Source organism: Sorex fumeus, unplaced genomic scaffold (genome assembly GCF_029834395.1).
Source record: "Sorex fumeus unplaced genomic scaffold, SorFum_2.1 ptg000044l, whole genome shotgun sequence".
Lineage (NCBI taxonomy): Eukaryota > Metazoa > Chordata > Mammalia > Eulipotyphla > Soricidae > Sorex > Sorex fumeus.
In genome coordinates, this window is record NW_026606101.1 from 76,976,136 (window position 1) to 76,994,838 (window position 18,703).

Consider the following 18,703-nt stretch of genomic DNA (forward strand, 5'->3'; position numbering starts at 1 on the left):
ATGATGTTCTCGAGGGTCATCCTTAAAAAGTCATCCTTAAGCATCAAAAGTAATAAAAAACAACAAGTTCAACAAAATTCTACTAAAAATAAACACAGAGACAAACAGCAACTCAGGCTACATGACTATTGAAAAGAATGGATATTGCACCTCTGGTACAAGGTGGCTCTCCTTGGATTAATAAACATTCTCTTGTAGAAAACACATTACTCGCTGTGGCTCTTTCCCAGAGCTCCTGCAAGTCCAGGCGGTGAATCCTCAAAGATCTGACCGCATCTGCACTGTCTCTGTGAACTCCACCCTTGACAGCAGTTTCCATGTGATCTAGAACCCCAGACCTCAGATACAATCTGGAGAGGACAGGAAGATGCATAATGATGGCACCGTTTTCTAAAGCTACTTCACCAGACAACAGGTATCTTGAGTCTATGAAAACTTGTTTCCAAACACCAACTTTAACTGTAAATTTTACAAAATATTTTAAAAATTACTTTCAGCATAATAAATAAGATGAATTTATTTTTTCAGTGCTTCTTGACCCATTTTCTGGGTGTTTCATTCTTAGAGATGAGTACTAAAATATTCTTATCATTAGCAATGTAGTAGAAAGAAGGTAAGAAATTAGTTAGAAATCAGTGAAAGTCTAGATCATTCATTTTGTGTTTTCTCATTATTAAACACTCCTGTCCGGAAAAAAGAACTTTAATGTTGTTCATAATAGCAATTTGGGTAGGTTCAATGAAGTTCTTTTCTTGTGTGTGTCCCAAGATAATTTTCCAGGACCACTAATGATACCTGGCAACTACACATAGGACCAGGACACAGATAGGAAGTAAACGCAGAGTACTTCAGGTGTTTCCCAAGCCAAAGAAAAACATAGATTGCCCATATTTAGATAATTTCATTTTTACATTAGGATTATATATGTCATTTATAAAATTAATCTTATTAGTTTTAAATTTAACCACAGTGAGAAACACAGTTACAAAGTTGTTCATGACTGGGTTTCATTCATATAATGTTCTAACAACCGTACCATCACCATTGTATATTTCCCTCCACCAATGTCCCCAGTTTCCCTCCCAACTAATTTCCCCAGCTGCCTGCCTGTCTCTATGTAAGACACTTTAGAAAAAAAAAGTTTTAATTGAATCACCATGATTGCATTACAAAATTGTTCATGATTGGATTTCAGTCATACAGCAGTATTCCAACACCCATCCCTCCACCAGGGCACATTTCCCAGAACCAGTGTTCCCAGGTTCCTGACCACCCCCCCCCCCCCCATCCCCTGCCTGCCTCTGTGGCAGGCGCTTTTCTTTTATCTCTCTATCTCTCTATTTTTGAACATTGTGGTTTGCAATATTGATACTAAAAGGTTATCCAGACTATCCCTTACCTACTTTTAACCGTCAGATTTTGTCCAGTATGATCATTCCCAGCTATTATTTTTATAGTGGTCTCTTCTCTATCTTACCTACCCTCAGCCCATACACACTTGTGGTTAGTTCTGACTACTAACCAGTTCCTCGTCCCCTGCTTTCTTCTTTTTTTAATTATTCTTCGAATATATCTATATGCATATATATTTTGATATAGCAGAAATGAATGCGGTCATTATTTATCTGTTCCTCTCCTTCTGACTCATTTCACTCAGTATGATACTCTCCACGTTCATACTTTTCTAGGCAAATCTCTTGACTTCATTTTTCCTGACAGCTGCATGGCGTTCCATTGTGTAGATGTACCATATTTTCTTTATCCACTATTCAGCTCTTTGGCACTAAGGCTCTTTCCAGATTCTGGCCATAGTGCTGCAATGAACATATGAGTGCAGATTGTTTTTCTGCTTTTTTTGGTTCCCCAGGGTATATTCCCAGAAGAGGTTTTGCAGGGTCAAATGGGAGCTCAATTTTTAGTATTAGCAGGCACCTTCTCTCTCTCTCTCTCTCTCTCTCTCTCTCTCTCTCTCTCTCTCTCTCTCTCTCTCATTTATTTTGTGCACCAAAGTTTGCAATACAAATACTAAAAGGTTATTATGTTCATTGCTTTACTAATTTACAACACTCAGTGACTGTTCAGAGTGATCATTTCTCATTGTCATTTTCATACTAGGCCCTTCTCTATCCTAACTGACTGTTGCCCCCACACACTTGTGGCTAATTTCCAACCACTGAAAAATTCTTTTGCCCCTGTGTTTTCTGGCTTTGGATATTAGTCAATACTATGTTTTTATATCCCACAAATGAGTGTAGTCATTTTGGCTCTGTCTCTACTTCTGAGACATTTATCTCAGTATTGTACTCTCCATGCCATCCATTTATAGGCAATTTTAATAACTTCATTTTTCCTAACAGATGCACAGTATTCCATTGTGTTGATGTAGCATCGTTTCTTTATCCAGGTGTGTATTCTCAGGAACTCTGATTGTTTTCATATTCTGGTCATTGTGAATAGTGCTGAAAAGAACATAGGTGTGCAGATGGTATTTTTACTGTGTGTTGTGGAGACCCCAGAGTATATTCCTAGAAGTGGTATAGCTGGGCCAAAAGGGAGATTAATTTCTAGTTTTAGAGTAATGTCCACATTCTTTCCCAAAAGGCTGACCAGTAGGCATTTCCGCAAAAAGAGAGGAAAATTCTCTTTCTCATGCCTCACATTAGCACTGGTTCTTCCTGTTCTTTTGAATGTGTGCCAGTCTCTGTGGTGTGATATGATATCTCTTGGTTGTTTTCATTTGCAACTCCTTGCTGATTAGGAAGATTGAGTATTATTTAATGAGCCTTTGGCCCTTCTTCTTTGAGGAATTTTCTATATATTTCTGCTTCACATTTTTGATGCAGTTGGATTTTTTAAGTTTTTTTAAAATTTTTATTAGTGAAACACCATGAGGTACAGTTGTAGACTTACAAATTTTTGTGCTTGGGTTTCAGTTATACAATGATCGAACACCCATCTCTCCACCAGTGCCCATTCTCCACCACCACTGATCCCAGTATCCCTCACACACCCCAAACCCCCATCCCACCCTGCCCCTGTGGCAGAGCATTCCCTTTTGTTCTCTCTCTCCTTTTCGGTGCTGTGGTTTGCAAAAGAGACATTGAGTGGCAATCATGTTCAGTCTAAAGTCTACTCTCAGCACGCATCTCCCATCCTGGAAGGATCCTCCCAACACTCTTTATTTGGTGCTCCCTTCTCTATCTGAGTTGCCTTTTGCCCTAGCGGGTGAATCACTGGTAGACATTTACCTAAAAACATGGCTTGGAGTTGGATTTTTTAGGTAAATTTCTACCAGTGATTTATGTGACTTTGTTCATAACCCTTTATCAGATAGGTATTGGGTAAATAATTTTTCCCATTCCTCGGGATGTCTTTGTATCTTGGCTGCCTTTTCTTTTGAGGTTCAGAAAGATCTTAGTTTGATGTAGTTCCATTTGTTTATCTTTGCTTTCACATTCTTGGTCAGTGGTGTTCATCTTTGAAGATGCCTTTAGCTTCAATATCATGGAGGGATTTGCCTATGTTTTCCTCCATGAATCTTATGGATTCAGATTAACTGTTGAAGTCATTCATCCATTTGATCTGACTTTTATGCATGGCATTAGATAGAGTTATAAGTTCTTTTTCTTCTTCTTATTTTTTTAATGAAGGAGTACTGCTATTTATTCAGCCACGGATTGGTTGATTAAATTGGGCATGAACTCCAACTTATTTTTTCTTACATGTAGCTGCCCAGTTTTTCCAGCACCACCTGTTGAGCAGCATTCCTTGTTCAAATTATACTTCTCTCCCTTTATCAAAGATTAAATGATCGTATTTTTGAGGATGTGTGTCAGAATATTCAACTCTATCTCATTGTGTTCCCGTCTGTCTCTGTTTCACTTCCAGCCTGCTTTAATTACTACCACCTCTGAGTACAGGTTGAAGTTGGGGAAGATAATGTCCCCCATCTTATTTTAGTCTAGAAAATCTTTAGCTATTCACAAGTATTTATTTTTCCATATGAGTTTCAGGAGTTTTTGATCTATTATTTTTTAAAAATGTCATGGGTATTATTCCCATGTTGCTGCAATAGTGCCAAGGAGCTCCCAGTTGGTGGTTGTTGTGGGAGTTCTTTTTTAAAAAATTGCAGCCCTTTCTCCCCGCTCTGTGAAGTAGAATTTTGCACGAAGGAGACAGTGGTCTGATTCCGTTTGGAATTTTGGGACAACAGTAACATCGGTCAGGCAAAACCGTGGATCGAATATGATGTGGTCTATTTCATTGTGGAATCATCCACAGGGAGACTCCCATGTCTAACGTTTAGATTCAGCCTTCTGGAACTGTGAGTTACCATGGTTGGTCTTGGTCGACATGATGAACTCAGACAGTCTGTCACCCTGTTCGTTCCATTCTAGGCCATGGGTCCCAATGTGAAGTTCTTCAGCTGATCTTCTCGGTCCTATCTTGGTATTAAAATCACCCACAATGATCTTGTAGAAAGTGTGGTCTTCTTTATAGATCTTTTCCAGCTCCATGTAGATCTTCTCAATTTCTCCTTTATCATAATTAGATGTTGGTGCATAGACAACGAAGATAGAAACTGCGAGCAGTGAGCCACATCTATTCAAATGTAAACATCCGATTCTGGTTGTTAGGCATTCGAATGAATCAATGCTCATGGCCAAGTTTGTGTTGACAAGGACACTGATGCCTTCGACACCTCTTTTATCACATGTTCTGAGGAACAATTCTTCTCCGGTGTCAAAAACGGTATGATGAGATTGGTTCCTCCTTGTCTCATCAGACCAATGATGTCGTACTAGATCTTTTGCGATTGTACCATCAGGTCTTCGATGGATGCATTTGAAGCTAGCGTATGTGCATTGAAAGTACAGATGATCATTTTTTTCTTCCTTCATTGTGACAGCCTAGTTCGGCCTTAAGATTTTATTGGCCTCTCCTTTCTCATCCGTCTCAGTGCTGCCATGTTGGTGAAGCCTTCAGGGTTAGTTGAATGAGACCCATTGCAATTACTGGTTTTGGCATATCGAATACATAATGGATAGCTTTCCAGGCTCTGCTGTGCGGGTGGAATACACTTGGTAGCTTACCGGTCTTTCCGAGAAGGATAGATCGACTGGTTCAGCACTCCATGATTGTGTGAGGAACGCCAAGAGAGAGATAGCCACAAAAAAACACCTGTCTTCTAAAACTCTTGAGCTTATTCACGAACGCGGTTTGTCGCATGCCTCAGGCAACCGCAAGCGAACGTCCGAGCTCGCAAAGAAGTGCAGAGATGCGATCAAGGAAGACCTCAAAGAGAGAAGAGCAGAAGTGCTGGTAGATGCGGCAGAAGCTGGGAAAAGTATTCGTAATGACTGCCTGTTCTTCGCCAACTACAAGACCAAGATGACTGCTCTTTGACGTCCTGATGGAACTATTGCATCTTCTACAGGGGCAGTGGAGAAGATTATTCATAAATTCTACTCAAATCTCTTCGATAGCCATGTCCACTTGCCGACATACCAAATTCCACAGGATGGATATGTCATTCCCAACGTTCTCCCCTCTGAAATCCGACACGCCATTTCGTCGGTAAAGAAATGAACAGCACCCGGCACAGACAAGGTCAGACCTGAACACCTGAAGAACCTACGGTCAGTACTCATCAATACACTGGCTCAGCTTTTCACATGCTATCTGTCTGAATGCAAGGTTCCTTCCCAATGGAAAACCAGTAGGACTGTACTACTGTTCAAGAAGGGAGACATCCATGACATTGGCAACTATCACCCGATCTGCCTATTTTCTGTCATCTACAAGTTGTTCACTCGAGTCATCCTAAATAGGATTGGTAGAACACTAGATGAAGGACAACCATGCGAGCAAGCCGGGTTCCGCAAAGGATTCAGCACCATTGACCATATCCACACGATAACCAAGCTCATTGAGGTTTCTCGGGAGTTCAAGATGCCGCTCTGTTTAACGTTCATTGATTTAAAGAAGGCCTTTGATTCTGTTGAGATGGAAGTGGTTATTGAAGCCCTAGCCAATCAGGGCACTCAAGCTCAATACATCACCATCCCCCATGAGCTGTATTGCGGATTCACTACCAGGATCTCACCATTCTACAAAGAAGTAATCATCCATGTCAAGAGAGGCGTTTGGCAGGGTGATAACATTTCACCGAAACTCTTCAGTGCCACCCTCGAGAACATCATGCGACAACTGGAATGGGAAGGAATGGGAGTAAAGATAGATGGTCAGCAACTACACCACCTCCACTTTGCTGATGACATCGTTTTAATAACTCCAAACAGCAGCCAAGCGGCACAAATGCTGGCCGACTTTGAAGGTGAGTGTGGAAAGGTCAGACTACAGCTGAATCTTACAAAGACAGTGTTCATGAGAAACAGCCTCATTCCTGACACCCCATTCGCTCTCAAAGGAACGACCATCTCTGAATGCAACAGCTATGTGTACCTAGGTCGAGAAACCAACATGACAAATGACCTGGCACCCGAGCTGCGCAGGAGGAAGAGAGCGGCTTGGAACGCCTTCAAGAGCGTCAAAGAAATAGCTAAGAGGATGAAGAATCTCCGGCTCCGTGCACATCTCTTTGATTCCACTGTTCTTCCTGCATTAACATATGCCTCAGAGACCTGGGCCCTACGCAAACAGGATGAGAATGCTATTCGGGTCTCCCAAAGAGGAATTGAAAGAGCTATGCTTGGAATATCACGCTTCACTCAAATGAGAGAAAGAATCCGGAGTTCCGACATACATTGACGATCAAGAGTCTGGGACGCTGTCTCGTTTGCAAAGGTGTCAAAAATCAGATGGGCTCGTCATGTAATGAGATTTAAAGACGACCGCTGGACTAGAGCTGTTACCGACTGGATTCCATGGGATGTCAAAAGACCGCGTGGCTGCCCACCTACCAGATGGACAGACTTCTTCATCAAAATCACGAACGATTGGTTTGAGGCTCTTCATGTTCCTAGAGCGAACAGATGCCATTGGGCTACACTAGCACGCGACAGGGACAAATGGAGACGTTACTGGCACCCGCTCATGCAAATCGACGATTAACGGGAAGTCAAGTGATCAAGTGATCAAGTCATGGGTAACCTTATAGTGACTGTGTTGAATATGTACATTTCTTGGGGGAGTGTTTTCTCTTTAACAATGTTAATCCTCCCAATCCATGAGCAGGGAATGTGTTTCCATTATTTGTGTGTTCTTTTACTTCTTGATGTAATATTTTTATAGTTTTCTTTGTGTAGACCATGAGCCTCTATAGTTAAGCTGATTTGAGATACTTGATTTTGCTAGTCACTACTGTGAACAGGATTTGAAAAAATTCTCATTTCTCTCTTTCATTATTTATATATAGGAAAGCTGTCGACTTTTGTGTATTGAGTATTTAAGCTGCCACTTTACTGTACAAATAGTTTACTAGGAGCTTTTTTTGTACTATTAAGTATATCCTGAGTATAGTATGGTATCATCTGCAGATGTTGAAAGCTTGACTTCTTCCTTCACTCACTGGATTCCCTTGGTATCTTTTCTTCCCTAACTGCTATGGCAAGTACTTCTAGAACTATATTGAATAGAAGTGGAGAGAGAGGACACACTTATCTTGTTCCTGATCTTAGAGGAAAGGCTTTATTTTTTCAAATTGATAATAATGCTTGCTGTATGCCTGTGGTAGATGGATTTGACTATACTGAGGAAGGTTCCTTCAACTCCAACATTGATGACAGATGTTTTTATCATGAATGTGTGCTGGATCATATCAAATGCTTTCTCTGCATCTATTAATATGATCATGTGTTTTTAAAATTTTATTAATATGGTGAGAGCGATAGCACAGCGGTAGGGTGTTCGCCTTACAAGCCTTACAAGCCTTACAAGCAGCCAACATGGCCGACCCGAGTTCGATTCCTCCGCCCCTCTCAGAGAGCCCGGCAAGCTACCGAGAGTATTTGATATGCCAAACACAGTAACAACAAAGTCTCAAATGGAGACGTTACTGGGCCCGCTCGAGCAAATCGACGATCAATGGGAGGGCCTTTACCTTTACCTTTACCTATTAATATGGTACATTGTATTGATTAAATTGTGAATATTAAACATCTTTGCATTCTGATTGTATAATCAAGTAGGATTCACTTGTATGCATGTGTATGATCTCTTCAGTGAGTGGATTCCCTTTGATAGAATTTTGTTTAGCCTCTGTGTTCTTCAGGGATATCAGTCTTTGTGTGTGTGTGTGGGGGGGGGGGCGTTCTGTCTGCTTTTTTTTATCGGGATGATATTTGCCATATGGAATTTGCACGGGTGTTTTTGTGTTTAATTTCTAGGAAAAGCTGGAAAAGCACTTGAAAGAATTTACTAGCTAATGAATTCAGACCTGGGTTTTGTTTTGGGAAAGATTTATAATTACCGTTTCAATTTCCTAAAGGTAAAGGTAAAGGTAAAGGCCCTCCCGTTGATCGTCGATTTGCTTGAGTGGGCCCAGTAACGTCTCCATTGGAGACTTTTTGTTACTGTGTCTGGCATATCGAATACTCTCGGTAGCTTGCCGGGCTCTCCGAGAGGGGCGGAGGAATCGAACTCGGGTCCAGTTCTTGTTTCATTGATCTTTTGGATTCTTTCTTGTTGGAGTACACGGAGCTTAGGTATATCAGATTGTACCCATCACAGTGCTCCCGAGTCACTCCCATTACTTTGTCAGTCTGTAACCACTTCTATGCTCTCTTCCCCAACCAATTTGTAAGGTCTCATCCTTCTTAGACACTGAAGCTGTACTGTAAGTTAATATTGCCTTTCTCCTCTCCTTATGTCTTTTGAGCAGTTTACTTTAATGCAATGTCCTTTTGTATAGATACAGGAAGACAATTAATTAATATTATGCTTTATAACTTAGGAATTGATTGGCTTTGAATATTATTCACTCCTGGGCATCTGCTTTCTCAACTTAAGCCTCAGTTGCCCTCACTTCCTAGCATCCCAAGGGCAGGGTCCCGACGTGGGACTGGATGGAACCAGGGCAAGCCGGTAAGTTATGTGCTACCCTGGCATCGCGATGGGCCAGGCCAAGGTGCCACGATTCTTAACTATAAGTTAAGAGTTTGATCATAGGCAAATGATGTCATAATCCAAAAGTAACGACAAGACTAGGGCCCTGCTGCTAGGAATAGGAAAGATATCTGGCCTGAGCACTGCAGTCTGAGATCGAGATGGCCCTAGGAGAGCAATTCTATAAGCTCAAAGTATTTCTTACTGTGTCAATACGAAATGATTAATATTATGTATGCTTATATGTTGTTTGGACAAGGAGAGGAGAAACACGTCCTAGAAGCAGTTTTCTGTGTGTCCTGACTAGCTTGGATGAGACTGCTTTTTTGGAGATGTAGTTTCCAAGCTCTAGCAGACTGGTCTTTGTTGTGCTAATCTAAGTGCTTGTAGCTTGTGAAAAGGTGAGGCCAGGATTACTGGCCTGCGGATGTAAGGAAACAATGTATGTTTGCTGCCTCAATGTTCTTTCTGTTAATTTCTCCTTTTGATGACATTATTATATTGCGCCCTTTAGAGGTACTATGATCTATATAAGGGAAATTTCAGGGTCTCTGGGGGGGACACGTGCATCAGAGAACCTGGGAAGATGGGACTGAGAACAGAAGCGGAGAGAACAAAGGCGCACGTGCTCGAGGATTCCTGAGGCCTCCATGACATACATCTCTTCCATGTAATAAACGGCTACTAAGACCAACTAGCTTGGCCTCGTTTCCTTCCTTCACCTGACCATCGCCATCGACCTCCCTGGAGTGGGGAAACGGCCAGACTGCCGGCCTTTTTATTTTTTGTGTGTTTACACACTTTCTGGGATTCAACTCATTGATTTCTGCTCTAATTTTTATTGGTTCCTTCTTCCTGCCTGTTTTGGGCTTCTTTTGTTGGTCATTTTCCAAGATCTTAAGTCGTGGAATTAAATTATTTATGTAGGTCCTTGCTTCTTACCTGATGTATGCTTGCAGAACTCTTGGGGCCGTAGCACAGCGGGTAGGGCGTTCGCCTTACAAGCGGCCAACATGGCCGACCCGAGTTCGATTCCTCCGCCCCTCTCGGAGAGCCCGGCAAGCTACTGAGAGTATTCGATATGCCAAACACAGTAACAACAAAGTCTCAAATGGAGACGTTACTGGGCCCGCTTGAGCAAATCAACGATCAACGGGAGGGCCTTTTTCAATTTCCTAGATGGCAGTAAATCCATTCGTGCTTTCCAAATATTCTTGGTTCAACATTGGTAGATTATTCAAGAATGTGTCCTTTTCTTCTAGGTTCACTTTTTTCATGGCATGAAGATTCTCAAAGTAATGTCTGATTATCCTTTGAGTTTCTGTGGTTTCTGTTATGATGTTCCCTCTTTCGTTTCTGACTCAGTTTATTAGCGTTCCATCTCTTTGTGATTTACTCTTTGCTAGTGATTTACTGATCTTGTTTATTTTTTGAAAGAACCAGTTCTTGTTTTCATTGATCTTTTGGATTCTTTCTGGGATTCAACTCATTGATTTCTGCTCTAACTTTTATTGGTTCCTTCTTCCTGCCTGTTTTGGGCTTCTTTTGTTGGTCATTTTCCAAGATCTTAAGTCATGGAATTAAATTATTTATGTAGGTCCTTGCTTCTTACCTGATGTATGCTTGCAGAACTATATTCTTTTTTCTTAACACTTTTTTATTTTGTCCTACAAGTGTTGGTAGCTCGTGACCTCATTCTCATTTGTTTCCATGGATATTTAGACTTCCACTTTGATTTCCTCTCTATCCCACTGGTTGTTTAACAACGAGTTGCTCGATTTCCAGGTGGATGGTTTGATTCTCCTTTTCTCTGTGTGATTTGATTTTATTTTCAGTGCATTATGGTCTGAAAGGATTGTTAATACAATTTCTATCCTCTTAATTTTATGGAGCAATGTCTTGTGTCCCTGCATGTGGTCTATCCAGAAAAGGTCCCTTGTGCACTGGAAAAGAATCTGTATTTAGAATTTTTTGGGGGAAGCACTGTATGTATCCACTAACCCCTTCTCTTTCATTTGTTACATTAAATTCAATATTTCCTTGCTAAGTTTTAGTCTGGTTGATCTATCAAGGGGTGACAAAGCATCACTGAAATCTCCAACTACTATTGTGTCCTACCAATGTTCTCATTTAAATGCATCACACGTATTATATATTTTGCTGGCTGGCATTGGGTTCATATACATTTAAGAGTATAATTTCTTCCTGATATACATATCACTTGATTATAAGAATTGACCTTTGCTCTCTCTTATAACCTTTCTCAGCCTGCAATCTATGCCAGCAGATACTAGTATGGCCACCCCAGCCTTTTAAAACGGATTCTTTACTTAAATAATTGTTTTTCAACCTTTGATTTTGAGTCTCTTTTCCTCTGAATTTTCAAACATGTTTCTTTTAGGCAACAGAATGTTGTATTCAATTTTTCAATCCATTTTGCCACCATGGGCCTCTTAGATACTCTATTTAGACCATTGACATTGATAAAGATTATTGTCATGTGGTTTTGTGCCATCTTTCTTTAGAAAATGATTGCATTTGTCTTGCCTAACAGTAGCTTCTTGAGGTTTTCTTTCAATATTGTTTTTGAGTCTATGAGGTTTCTGAACTGTTATTTATTCATGAATTAGTGTATCTTTCTTTTGATTGTGAATAAGAGTTACTGGGTGAAGTATTCTTTGTGAAGCTCCAGTTTGCTAAATTTTTTAACTCTGCCCCAACATATTCCTAGGACCCAGAGTATTCATTAGACAGGTCTGCTGTAAATTTAAAAATACCTCTTTGAATAAAATTTCCTTCTTTTTTCTTTCTCTTTTCAGAATTATGACTCTATGATTCTGGTCCTTCTTATTACGGTCTCTTTTAGCTGGTGTCTTTTGGGCTTCTTGTATCTGGGTGCCTGTGTTCTCCAGCTCTGTGAACTTTTTAGGCATGATGTCTTTAACTATTGCTACCTCACTGGGGTTGCCTCCCTATCGCTCTGTGACTCTGAGGATTCTTGCTTTGCTCCTCTAGAATACATCTGTCCTATGTTTAGCTATTTAGTTATTTTGAGGTCTTTTCCCAACTTTTGTTGTTGCCTGGAGATTTTCTTTATCTCATCCTTGAGCTCACTGACTCTGTCTTCTGCTATTGTTACTCTACTGATGAGGGCACCGATTGAGTTTTTCATTTTATCTACTGAAATTTTTATTAATGCCATTTCTGCTTGTCATGTCAGCCAGACTTCTCAGAGTGTAGATATATTATTTTGTTCTTATCTGTCAACATTGATGATGTAAGTAGGTCATCTGAAAGCATCAAGTGACATGACCACACAATTCATGTATTTCTTCAGAAATGGTTGCACAAATATTTCTTATTTCAGCTGCAGACATGACAGGTAGAAGAATAGTGACAATTCTGTAAATTGCTGAGGCCTCATAACAGAGATGGCAGGAGGGATTTGAGGGGACAGGCTGAAAAGGGGCTTGTGCATCCCGCCCCACATCCTACCCCCCTCATGTTGCCCAAGGGCTCAGCTCAATGCTAGGGTCCAGAATCTCCCCATAACTGACCAGACCTGGGATACCCCAGAATATTGACCAGGTTCACACACATATATCAACTGGAAAGAGGCAGGACAGCCTCCAGTCCACTGGAAGAGTGGACACAGCCTTGGAGACAATCTACTCACTGACTCCAACAGGAGCTCTACCTCTGAGCTACAACGGGACTACAGGGCTGGCCAGCTTGGCAGAGGACAGGGCCCCACACATAATGGGACAGACAAAAGAGGTGTGATGAGACCCTGGGTTTATACTCTCACTCAGCCATTACCCCTCACAATAGGGAGCTTGATGGGGAGCAGCGGGATGAGTCTCCACACAATGCCCAGGGAATGCTGTGGCCGCATAGAAGTCAAGGGGCTTCAGCACTCTGCCACGTTCCCTTCACCCTACAACCATCTGCCTGCCTGAAGTGGGAGTGCACGTTCTGCTCGGCCCATCCATCTGGGGAGAGGTCAGTAGTTCGAGGATGATACAAAGCAGTGCAGGGAGACATTGCATAGACCCACAGACACTTTATCCTTGTTTTGCAAACAAGGGGCCTGACCAGGGGGGCGGTCAGTAGCGAGAGGTGCTGGCCCAGGCGCTGCTCTGGTGCCTTCCAGAAAGCCAGAGCAAAGCAGAACTCCCTGTGCAGGTAGAGGGGCGCAGAGAGAAAACAGGGCTGCTGGGGTCTCCCGAGGGGCTGAGGAAAGGAGGAAAGCACAGGCAGAGACGGTGCCTTGGCTGAGCTGCAGGGCCCAGCCCCCATACCTTGGTTCCTCAGAGAAGCTCCAGGGGTCAAGGGAGAGGAGGGAGAGAAGTGTAGGGTGACATTGCTTTGTCCTTCTTCCACAAGAAGCTTAGGTTAATCTGGTTACACCCATTAATCTGGCTACACCCATCACAGTGCTCGGAGGCACTTCCACTTCCATTGTGTTTATCTGTAAACAGTCTTCCCTATGCGCTCCTTCCCACCCAGTTAATCAGCTTTCCCCTTAATCAGACTGTTAATTTGTAAGATCAGTTTCCCAGAAATCTATGATTTTATATGTATGAATGAAATATTGCCTTTCTCCTCTCCTTATGCCTTATGAATAGTTTACCTTAAAGTAATATCCTTTTTGTATAGATACAGTAAGACTGTTAACATTATGCTTTGTAACTTAGGATTTGATTGGCTTTGAATATTATTCACACCCGGGCATCTGCTTTCTCGACTTAAGCCTCAGTTGCCCTTAGTTCCTAACACCCTAAAAGCAGGGTCCCAACGAGGGACTGAATGGACCCAGGGCAAGCGGTGAGCTACCCTGGCAATGAAATAGGTCAGGCCAAAGTGCCAGGATTCTTAACTATAAGTTAAGAGTTTGATCATAGAAAAATGCTGTCATGATCCAAAGGTAACGATGAGACTAGGATCCTGCTAGGGGTGGGAAAGACTATCTGGCCTGAGCACTTTAGTCTGAGGTCGAGATGGCCTTAGGAGAGCAATTCTATAAGTTTACGATATTTCTTACTGTATCAATACAAAATTATTTATATCATATATGCTTATATGCTTGTTAGACAAGGAGAGGAGAGACACATCCTTGGAATTCTGCTCCTAGGGTGGATCCTCCTGCTGAGAAAGGATCTGTCTTAGGAGCGGCTTTCCCTGAGGCTAAGATTTCTACCCCTATTGATTTCTACCCCTATTGATTGTGACCGCACCTATGTGCAATTGTTCCCCAATTCCTCATAGAGAAAGGATTTAACTGTACGGTGGGAGTGGGCAGGGGGGGGGGGGCGAAGGGTGGAGAAGGAAGAAGCAGGGGATCAGAAGGAGGAGAAGGAGGATGAAGGGGGATGGAGAAGGAGAATGAAGAAGCATGGGGGAGGAAGAAGAGGGGGCAGAGGCAGAGAAGGAAGACTGGTGTAGATGGAGAGAGAATCAGAAAAAACTAGGACTAATACCTACCAGCCTGGCCCTCGTTTCCTTCCTCCACCTGACCATCGCCATTGACCTCGCCCGAGTGGGAGAAGGGTGACACTACCGGACATGGGCAGTGGGAGAGATAGAGCCACTGCCGCTGTTTGCTGAGCCCCCTTTTGTGTGAGTTTACACAGAGAAGGACACAAGGACGAGGGTGAGGGAGAGAGAGAGAGAGAGAGAGAGAGAGAGAGAGAGAGAGAGAATGAGAGGAAGAAGGAGAGAGATGTAGGGGGGACGGTAGAAGGGAAAAGCAGGCGGTAACTGGCACAGGATCCCTGGAATGTACTGGAAGGTTCTCCCTGCTGCCGGACCTACAGAGTTGTTTCTTGGTCAGGGGGCAAAGGTCGGGCAACCCTGCCCCTCCCGCCCCTTCTGACGAACCCTCTCTAGGCCTTGCACCCCTGGACAGCCCGAGTCAGGCGCGGCCGCTGGACGGGTCAGTTGGAGCCAGTGTCTGCTTAGGCCTGTCACAGGGCTCTCTGTGTCCACACGGAGGCTCATGGGCCGCGTGCAGCACTGGCCCCCTGGCGCCGTGTAATCCCATCAACGGCCAAGACTCTGAGACTATAAAAACCAGCTCCCGGAGGAGAAGAGCGCAGTCTCCTGCCCCCGCGCCTGGCTATTCCTCGCCGGGGCCCCTTGGAGGGGAGCGGGTTGAGCTTTCCTCCCCACCCTGGCCAGGGCCCCGGCAGCCGAAGACCTCCAGGACCAGCCAGCATCATGCTGAGACCACTCTCCACACAACTGAAGGTACCGGCAGAGGGACAAAGCCACGTGGGTTCCGGGGCCGAGATCTCCAAGCCTACTCGGATTGGAGTCGAGCATCCTCCACCCAGATCCTCCAAATTCCAGTAGGCGGGGGTCACACCCACCAGCTGGCCCCTTGGCGCCGTGTAATCCCACCCCAAGAAACATCCTGAGCAAAATGACCAAAACCTTAGATAGAGACAAAATTCTGAAAGCAGCAAGATCAAAGAAAGAAATTTCCTACAAAGGAGCATCCTTAAAATTCACAGCTGATTTGTCCGATGAAACCCTCATGGCCCCAAAACAGTGGTGGGATATAGTGAAAAAAACTCAATGTAATAAATGTCTCACCAAAAATGCTTTACCCAGCTAGACTCACATTCATAACAGAAGAAACAACACACAGTTTCACAGACAAACAACAGCTCAGGAACTTCATAGACTCAAACCCATGGTTACAAGAACAACTAAATGGACTACTTTAAGAAAAGACAGGCCCCTCAAATACACAAAATTTAAACCAAAAAATGGGACAAAACCCCATAACAATAATCTCTCAAAATGTCAATGGGCTAAACGCACCAATTAAAAGAGACAGAGTGGCAGGATGGATTAGAAAATTGAACCCAACATTCTGCTGCCTGCAAGAAACACATCTCAATACTCAAAGCAAACACAGGCTCAGAGTCAAAGGCTGGAAAACAATCCTACAGGCAAAGAGCTCCCATAAAAAAGCTGGGGTAGCCATCCTAATATAAGACCACATCGATTTCAGAGTGAAGAAGTTCACAAAAGACAGTGAAGGCCATTTCTTATTGATCAAAGAATATATACAACAGTAAGAACTTATAATACTAAATTTATATGCACATAATGAGGGACCAGCAAAGTACTTAAAACAACTACTCATAGATTTCGAGAAAGATGTCAATAGCAACACAATACTAGTGGGAAACTTCAACACAGCTTTATCACTTCTTGATAGATCAACCAGACTAAAGCTTAGCAAGGACATACTTCATCTGAGGGAAATAATGGAAGAAAGGGACTTAGTAGATATATACAGGACATTCATCCTCAAAAAGCTGAATACACATTCTTCTCAAGTGTATATTGAACATTCTCCAAGATAGACCACATGCTGATCCACTAAACATACCTCCATAAAATTAAGAAGATAGAGTTTGTATCAACAATCTTCTCAGACCATAAAGCACTGAAATTTGAAGTAAATCACACACAAAAACAGAAAACTAAATAAAACACTTGGAAATTAAACAGTGCGCTATTGAACAACGAGTGGCTTAGAAAGGAAATCAAAGAGGAAATCAAAGGATTCCTAGAAACAAATGAAAATGAGGACACGAGTTACCAAAACTTATGGGACACAGAAAAAGCTGTGTTAAGAGGAAAGTTTGTAGCTCTACAGGCATTCCTCAGAAGGAGGAGCGAGCCCTCACATATAACCTAAACTCACAGATTAAGAGCTTGGAGAAGGACCAACAAAAGGAGCACAACCCATACAGGAGGAAGGATATAATAAAACACAGAGCAGAGATTAACGAGATGGAAACCATAAAAACAATCCGAAAGATCAGTGGAACCAAGAGCTGGTTCTTCGAGAAAATTAACAAATCGATAAGCCTCCAGCAAAACTCACAAAGAAAGGGAGAGAGAAAACCCTAATAAACAGAATCAGAAATGAAAAGGGAGTCATTACAACAGAAACTATAAAAATTCAAAGGATCCTTAGGGAGTACTTTGAGAAGCTTTATGCCACAGAACATCAAAACCTCGAGGAAATGGATGAATTCCTAGTCTCCTACAGACTCCCAAGACTGAACCAAGAAGACCTGGAATACCTGAACAGACCTATTACCATCAAGGAAATTGAAATGGTAATAAAAAATCTCCCTGAGCACAAAAATCCTGGCCCGGGTGGATTCACTAGTGAATTCTTCCAAATCTTTAAAGAAGACTTACTCCCAATCCTCTTTAAACTTTTCCACAAAATTGAAATATCAAAAACATTTCTGAACAATTTCTACCAAGCAAATATTACCCTGATACCAAAAGCAGACAGAGATACCAAAAGAAAGAGAATTACAGGCCAATATCCCTGATGAACACAAATGCAAAGATCCTCAACAAATTACTAGCAAATAGAATCCAACTACTTATCAAAAAGATCATACACCATGACCAAGTAGGATTGATCCCAGTGATGCAAGGATTTTTTTTCTCTTTTTTTGTAGGAGTACTGCTATTTATTCAGCCACTGATTAGCTGATTGAATTGTGCATGAACTCCACCTTACTTTTTTTTTCTTTTTCCATTTTTTATAATTTTATTTATTGAATCACCGTAAGAGCAGTTACAAAGCTTTTGGGTCTAAGTCTCAGTCATACAATAAAACACCCGTACCTTCATCAGTGCCCATTCTCCACCACCAAAAATCCCAGTATACCCCATCCCACACCCTCCCCCTGCCTGTGGGGCAGATGATTTCTACATTACTCTCTCTCTACTTTTATCACATTCACTATTTCGACACCAGACCCACCATTATTTGAGATTTTACCCCAACACTCAGATCTGCTGAAAAGGCAACAATAGACAATTTGTGTTCTATTGCTGGTTATGAATAACATATGATGTCGTGTGGCTGCAGTAGGGCCATGTGGTTTTGAAATTCTGAAATTTTAACACTTAAATCTGGAGGGATTTCTGCCAAAAGCCACTGGGTTTAGAGATCTGCTCCTGAGTCTCTGGGATCATGGCCGTTGAGCAGCTTGATGAGGAGCCAAAGAGGCCGTTCGTGGGCGATGACTTGGGGTCTCATTGGGGTGGGGAAGACAGGCCCGGCTCCACCTACCCCCCCATCCCGTGATACCCAACAAGTTTCGTCACTGCGGATCCAAGCCTGACTGTCCAATGGCCTCTGGAGGATGACAGCCACCAAGTCGCCAAGAGGGAGCAGGCGGGGGGGACAGCACCCATTCCCCCCTTGGGTGGCCCAGCGACAGTAACCTACTGTGGGGTCTGGACACATTTCTGACAAAAGCCACTGGGTTTTGAGATTTGTTTCTGAGTCTCTGGGATCAAGGCCGTTGAGCAGCTTGATGAGGAGTCAGAGAGGCCGTTTGTGGGCGATGACTTGGGGTCTCGTTAGGGTGGGGAGGACAGGCCCGGCTCCACCTCCCCCCTCCATCCCGTGAGACCCAACAAGTTTCGTCACTGCGGGCCCAAATCTGACTGTCCAATGGCCTCTAGAGGATGACAGCCACCAAGTCGCAAAGAGGGAGCAGGTGGAGGGACAACACCCTTTCCTCCCTGGGGTGGCCCGGCGACAGTAATGTACTGTGGAGTCCGGATGCATTTCTGCCAAACG